Genomic DNA, 8,177 nt, shown 5'->3' with positions numbered 1-8,177 from the left:
CTCCTACACCGCCATCTTCCCAGCTGAGCTGAGATTTGAAGGATGAGTAAATGAGACTAGTTTAAAAATAAACAAATAAAAGAAAAAGTTTATAAACAAGAACCAGTTCATATAGGATTTTTTAAGGCACATCAAGACATTTGGTCTTGATCTTAAAAGCAATGGGAAACTGCTGTGTGTCTTTTGTCTACTACCTGTGGAATCAGGACAATTTATTTACCCTCTCTGTGCCCCAGTTTTTATTAAATAAAAAATAATAAAAGGAGCTATCTCACATGGATAGATTAAATGAGATGACATGGGTCTAGCCTTTGACACGATGACAGACACGTATTAAACACCACTTAATGTTAATAATTTTTATAACAACATGATATTTTTTCCCATTTTCCTTGCTTTTGAGGTAGTTGTATAGCTTTTTCACCAATGAGATCTTTTCCTTCCATTTCACCATCACCCTGTTGGATATCATGCTATGTGGTTCACAAAACGCCAGGAACTTTATGCGGAAGGAGAGAGGAAGAGAAAGAGTCAACTGTTTAAGCTCTGTAGTAACCAATCAAAGTCTTGAAATACAGATGAGTTTCAAGCCCAGTCAATAGGGGATTTACTAGCTACTGAAGAAAGAAAGACCTTTCTATATGCCAGTAACACCAATGGTAAACATAGCTCTCAGTGATGGTAAGGTAGAGGCTGGGGTGATTCTGAACACAGGCTTTCCTGCTCTTCACATGATATCTTCATGTCCAATCCTCTTCTTACAAGCCCACCAACCCTTCCCTCTTATCCCCTCTCCCATCCCTTATCCCTTCCTCAGTCTAGTAAATCTCTTACAGGTATTGGGAGGCATATTAGTCAGAATGATTCATGCTGGCTGCTGCAACAACTGTAAAAATCTCAGTGGCTTACCACAATCAAGGTTTATTTCTCATTCACAGCACAGTCCAATATGGGTCATGTGACTCTCTTGGGCAACTATCCTCCAAGCTCAGGGACCCAGTTGTTTTCGTCTTGTAGCTACACAATCTGGAGTTATGTGATTTCCAAGGCCACCAAAAAATAACAGGAGAAGACCAGCAGTTGATGCAGAAGGTTTTTAAAGATGAAGTCTGGAAAGAGTGTACCTTATTTTGACCAATATTCCATTTTCCAAAATTCAGATCTATCTGAATGATAGATGGCCCCAGATCTATCTACAAGAGAGGCTAGAAAATTTAACCTTTTTGTGTGGTTAAAAAAAAAAGACAATGTAAAAAATACAGAGCATTGTCTCAGCTAGTGGGTAATGGAGTCTTGTTCTTTCTCAAGATATTTTGGATCTGCCCTGAGTCTTTATTTCCAGAAAATCAGACTGTTAGAATCACTAAACATTCAAACTTACAGCTCACTCATACCATCTTTGGCCAACAAAAAGTGTTTTATCTCCATTTTAAAAGTGGGAAAAATGAAGATTCAAAGAGCAACATGGAATCACTGGCATGTTGTGAAGTACCTCAAGCCCTGAGAAGAGAAAGAAACCTAGGCTTCCCCAAGAACAGTCATTATTATTTTTAGAGATCTTATTACATTAGAATCTGAATGTCAACTTGATATGTTCATTTAATTCATCTATTTATGATGTTCCAAGTCTCTTCAAAACCTCTATCAGCAACTACAGTTACACAATGATGAAACATATATAGACCCTGCCCTTAAAGAATTTATAGTCTAATAAGAGGGTCAACATTTAAACAACTAAATGTAACATTTTATCATTATTTAACTTAGATACCTATTTATTTATATGTTATAATCAGCCAAAAGTAAAGAGAGTGACCTTCACGTCCTAGTCAAATTATTGAATATTCTTCAGGGAATTTGGTAAAAACCCAATGATGAAGAAATATCTTGAAAAAAAAGAGTACATTTTTTTAAACACCCATCTTCAATTGATATCTAGAATGGAAAGTGTGATTCCTCCTGACTAGAGACACAGGGAACACTCTAGATCCCTATTAGGCAACCACAGAAGAGATCTGAGGGTCACAGGGATGAGCACCAGCTGAGATCTCAGCATTTCTTCCTTTAAAAACAGAGAGCTCAAAAATCACCAACTCATTGCCAAAGTTGCAAATTTCATTATAACTTAAATCATGCTAAGTAAAGTCAACTTTTGAGTTCCACACCCAATAGAATCATACAACTGAAACCAAAGAAACTAAAATGCAAATGTATATAGATGCTTGCTGTCCAAATGTGGGATGTGTTCCATGATATCAGCAGCACCTGAGAGATTGTCAGAAATGCATAATCTTGGGCCTTGCCCAAGACTTATTGATTTAGAATTGCATTTTAACAAGATCCCCAGGTGATTTGTATGCACATTAAATTTGGAGAAGCACTGGTATTTAAAAAGTCTATGTAAATTCAGCATAATAGTTCCAAGAACCTATGGAGATTTATAAGCCTCAAACACATATATTTTGCTTCAGTACAGCATTTTGCTTTTGATGTTTCCTCTCTATGATGAAACAAATGAGAATTTCCTACACCAATGAGCAATCTGATTCAATTAACATTGTCTGAATTTTATCATTTCTACAAACAGATAGCAAAATATTTTAGTTCATGCAAATGAGATGAAACAAAAGCAAGAATATAAACATTGGTGAAAAGGGGAGATAGGGCTTCTAAGTACATCCAGAGGTTTATGATCTCAAATACTGTGTATATTGCAATAAATATTATTTTTTCCTCTTAGTCTTCATTCAGTATTAAGGGCACAGAATTTACAAATGCACAAATTAATAAATCTTAAGTGTTCAGAATTTTATAGGAATTTGTGGGTGATCACTAAAACAGTCACAAGTTGATAAAATATTGTCTGAAACCATCTCTCCCTATCACAGCCAAATAGGTAAGAGGGTGGAAAGGAAAATGGAGGAGAAATTTTTCCAAGGTCTCTATTCTTGGGAGAGGAGAGTGAAAGGAGTACGGAATTGCCAGTAGGTGTTAGAGATCACTGGTTATCAATTTCCAATCCCTTTATTCACAACTCAAAACAGCAAATTACAAATCAGTAGAACAGATGTTTATATGGGGCTTTTTACAACTTGTTCCCACCGTCACATTACCAATTGAGCTACTCTTGCTAACATGACACATTTTTTTTAATTAGAGCAATTTGTTTCAGAGAATGAATGATACCTTTCTTAAGATCCCATTCCTGCTGTCTCTGAGCCTCTTCGCTTTGAGGACCCTTCTGCACCCAGTGAGCCTAAAGCAAGTCTTGCTTCAAAAAGAAGCAGAGTGCTGCATTTCAATATTACAGACTACTTCAAAATTATGTTTTCATTTCCCAGAAAGAGTTTTTTTTAAATGTACTACACTTCAGCGGCTGTATCCTGCCTGAGCCCAGCACCAAGGAGCATCTCAACAAGCTCCGGAAGGAACTCACTTTCCTCCTTTTGTTGAAAGATAAAGGTGGGTCAAGAGGTGGGTCCAAGTGCTCTCTTGGAGAACGCACCGAGTGAGCCACATCTTGTAGCTTGTGTCTAATTCTTTCCTGGGTCCACACCCTGGCTCAGGGTTAACTGCAGGAAAAGGCTAACCACCACCCTGATTTTCACAGCCAAAGAGAGCAGAGATGGTTGCCTTGAGAACCCCCTATGCACAACTTCTGAAAGAAACCCCAAAATGTGAGCTCTTGTCCCCACTGCCTTCACCTCTGCCCCATGCATTAAAATTTTTACCTCAGAGAATGGGCTTCACAAGGAATAAGGCATTACACTTAGGCTTCCATCCTAAAGAGTCCATAGTGACTTCATATCTGCTTTTTCAATCGCCCATAGAGATGTTTTCATTTAACATTGGCGGCAGGCATCCCCTGAAAGAATGAAGTGCTAAGTGGACAGATCTACATTTGAAATTGAGGAAGGGATGACTTCAGTCCCCCAGGCTGTTATGCTTGTTCTGTAGCCTTTTATTTTAGAGTCATGCTTCTTTATTACTTTAGGGAGAGAGAAATTTACAAAGCACACAGTGGGCAAGGAATCATCAATGGACAAAGACTTTTCATGGGTTGCTTTAAATAAAAAGTTTCTGTAGCAAATACAAACTTTGTTTTGGTTTACAAAATTAGTACAAAATTGACAGAGTATGTAATCTCCCAGCACTAGCAACATCTAAATTAAATTAAATCTAACACAAAATTATAAAGAGGTATTTTTTACATTGAGGTATTTGACTAATGAACAACTATTAAGCACTAACTATATGCCAGTGTTGGATGCAGGAGAAACAAAATCTAGTAAGATAGGCTTCCTGCCTTTGCCTTTGAAGCCAAATTCACAGGACCGTGCAGATTTCTAGCATTATAGGCCACTGGGTATGAGTTCTAAGAGTGATACTTTGGAGTTTTGTCTCATCACCAGTATTGTGTCTGTTACAGGTGGTTTTGGGGGAACAGCCAGACACAACAGCTCCCTCTCCTGAACCCTCTTTAGCCCTTAGGCCTCCACTGTCAAAACCACAATTAACCAGTTGGGACACCAGGAAAATACCCAAATGTCTTTCACAAGAGGAAATTAATCATTGTGGTGCCAATTTTCTCCACCTATGATCCCAGTTGTCTACCATTGGTTTGCTTTATTAGGAAGTTAAATAAGAGAAAAGAAAAAGGAAAACACCAAGATTTATTCATTGGCATCTATTGTAACAAATCTGAAGGTGGATGTCATTACTAGCACTTAACAGAGAGTTAGAAAGTTAGGTTATCTGTTTGCGTTTTTTTTCTTTCATTTAGTCATGATAATGCACCCTGTTATCACCATGTACAACTGAGAACCCACTTTGAAGACCACAAAACACTGGAAGAGCTGCTTTTAAAAATGGGAGAATCGGGGCGCCTGGGTGGCGCAGTCGGTTAAGCGTCCGACTTCAGCCAGGTCACGATCTCGCGGTCCGTGAGTTCGAGCCCCGCGTCGGGCTCTGTGCTGACAGCTCGGAGCCTGAAGCCTGTTTCCGATTCTGTGTCTCCCTCTCTCTCTGCCCCTCCCCCGTTCATGCTCTGTCTCTCTCTGTCCCAAAAATAAATAAAAAACGTTGAAAAAAAAAAAAATGGGAGAATCTACAGTGTTCAAAATGGTGAAACTAGACACCAAGAACCTGTGTATTTTACTAAAAACAAACAAAACTAACCACTTTACACTTTCAAATTAATAATATGTAATGTTTGCTGAACACTTATTATGTGCCAAACATTAGGCTAAGTACTTCATATAGCTTTTAGTATTCACAAGAACCCTGTGAGGTAGGTACTATTAATATCTCTATTTTATGAGAAAATCCAGGCACAAAAAGGTTAACTAACTCACCCAAGGGTACACAGTTAGAGATTGGTAGAGCTAGGAAATTTTAGCTCAATCACTAAGCTAGACTTCCATATCATGAAAGAATATTTCTATGACACCCCAGTGAGTGGGAGATTTGAAATTATCAGCAGAAGAGAATATCTCAGCAAATAGGAAAAGCAGACTATTCTAACATTGATTATTTCTCATATTCTAGGCACTTCATGTGCATTATCTCATTTAATTCTCACAACCCTAGTAAGCAGGTACCATTATTATTCTAATACCCATTTAGGGGGTGCCGGGGTGGCTCAATAAGTTAAGTATCCAACTCTTGATTTCGGTTCAGGTCAAGATCTCATAGTCATGAGATTGAGTCCTGCATCACGTTCCACACTGAGCAAGGAGCATGCTTAAGATTCTCTTTCTTTCTTTCTCTCTCTCTCTCTCTCTCTCTCTCTCTCCCTTCCCCCCCCCCAAAAAAACTATAATTTTAAAAATATCTAATACCCATTCAGCCAGTGAAGAAACTGAGGTATGGAGAAAGAAGATCGTATGGTGGCCCAAGATGACCAAATAGATTTGAACTCAGCTCTGACTGAGTCCAAAGCCAGAGGTTTTACCACTTTGCTAAATAAGGCTTTAGAATTAATATTTTATGGGTGTCTGGCTGTCTCAGTCAGTAGAGCATGCGGCTCTTGAACTCAAGGTCGTGAGTTCAAGTCCCATGTTGGGCATAGAGTCTACTTAAAAAAAATAAGTAGAATTAATATTTTAAAGCATGCATGGATACTGATAGTGTTGAGCTTGAGGATATCTCAAACATTTAGAGTTTAGGATTCAAAGTACTTATATTTTCTTATTTTAAAACTACTGATACTTATAAGCAATATAATCCATTCATTTTTCTTTCCCTTACCATTCAAATCATCAGATTTTTGCCTTTGGTGAGGTCTTCTGTACTTTATTGTCTTATTTTTTTAATTGTCTTTTTTTGCCTTTGTTGTTGACATATTTAAAGGTATGTCTTTAAAACAAGAAAGTTGGCTAACCCAAAGCTCTAACTCTAACAAAAGTTCACACTGATTTGCAGTCCTAACACTTGCATGTCTGGTCAACACACAGATTCAGGAGCACTGGATCATTTCTGAGACAGAGACTCCAGAAACTTAAGGTACAAAGCAAGGCAGTCTGAGAAGAATGTCACATTATTAGGCAATGTCCTTTCTTTATATGAATTTAATAAAGACAACACAATCCTTACTTTTCAAATAATATTTAAACATGATAAAATTCTCACGGAAGCATCAAAACATTGAGTGGGTAGAACAGACTCTTATTTCCCTGGAGTGGCTAGAACAGTCTCTCATGTGAGTGTCTAAACACCTATTTAGATCATTCAAATGCCATACACGTCAAAGCACTCCAACTTAACACTTCCTTTGAAGTCACGACAATCAGTTTTTTATTAGTGTCATTATTTAGCATTTCTATAGCACTTCACTTTTGACAGGTGCTTTATAATTATTTCTACTCTTATTTAACTCCTATCACTTATTAGCATGCAGTTACTTTACCAATAAAATATATAGAGATTCCTTGACAAAACTGAATCTACATAAAACCAAGAAGTTCCAACTTATATCAGAATCTGAGGCAAATAGATAAATAGGTAGGGTGACATATAAGAAACTAATTCCAGGGGTGCCTGAGTGATCCAGTTGGTTAAGCATCTGACTCTTGATTTCGGCTCAGGTCACTATCTCATGGTTCGTCAGTTCAAGCCCCACATCAGGCTTCACACTAACAGCTTGGGATTCTCTCTCCCTCTCTCTCTGTCACTACTCCACTCATGCTATCTCTCTCTCTCTCTCACTCTTTCACTCTGTCTCTCTCTCTCTCTCTCTCTCTCTCTCAATATAAATAAGGAATCTTTAAAAAAATCAAAAAAAAAAAAAAAAGAAAAGAAAAATTAATTCCAAGGACCAGTAACATTCTTGTATTCTTGTCCTAGTTCAACTGCAGCTTTCAGGGACTACCAGTCATATCCCTATGCTACCAGTGAAAGCAGGAATAAAAGAAAGACCAGTGGTCACAGATGAATTAAAATTGATGGAAGAATAAATGAATATGGCAGCGACTGCTAGTTATTGGCCAGTGTGCTTTCTCTCTTTCTTTCTTTAAATAATAGAATCTCAGGGGTCCCTGGCTGGCTCAGTCAGAAGAGCATATGACTCTTGATCTCAGGGTCATGATTTTGAGCCCCATGTTGGGTGTAGAGATTACTAAACAAAAACAAAAACAAAAAATAAATAATAGAATCTCCTGCCACCCATCTAGACAGTACATTTCCCAGCCTCCCTTACAGCTAGAAGTAGCAACATAACTAAGTTCAGGCCAGTGAGATGTGAGAAGTGATCTATGCAGCTTCTGATTCACCTCCTTAATGATAAAGCTGCCTACCATGGACCTCCTCTGTCCCCTTGCCCCTAACTGAGAAATGACACTAATTGAGGCAGTTACCTTGGATGCTTAACATGGAAGCCACATGTTCCATATGACAGAGCTGACTCACAGCTCAAATCTTTGAATGACCTCATGGGACAAAGTACTGGATTTCTGGGTCTCTTTGTTATAGAAACTTAGCCTGCATCATAACTAATACAGCAACCAAATAAGGAGAAGAGGCACGCGCGTGCCCACGCACCCGCGCCCACACACACAAACACACACACACACACACACACACACACACACACACACACTATGAGATTAACTTGACTAGCTCTTGATAAGAGTATAGGTAATAATTAAGGGGGATTTTAATGGGAAATGGCTGGGAAAATC

Source organism: Panthera onca, chromosome B3, assembly GCF_046562875.1.
Source record: "Panthera onca isolate mPanOnc1 chromosome B3, mPanOnc1 haplotype 2, whole genome shotgun sequence".
Classification (NCBI taxonomy): domain Eukaryota; kingdom Metazoa; phylum Chordata; class Mammalia; order Carnivora; family Felidae; genus Panthera; species Panthera onca.
This window is presented reverse-complemented; position numbering follows the sequence as displayed.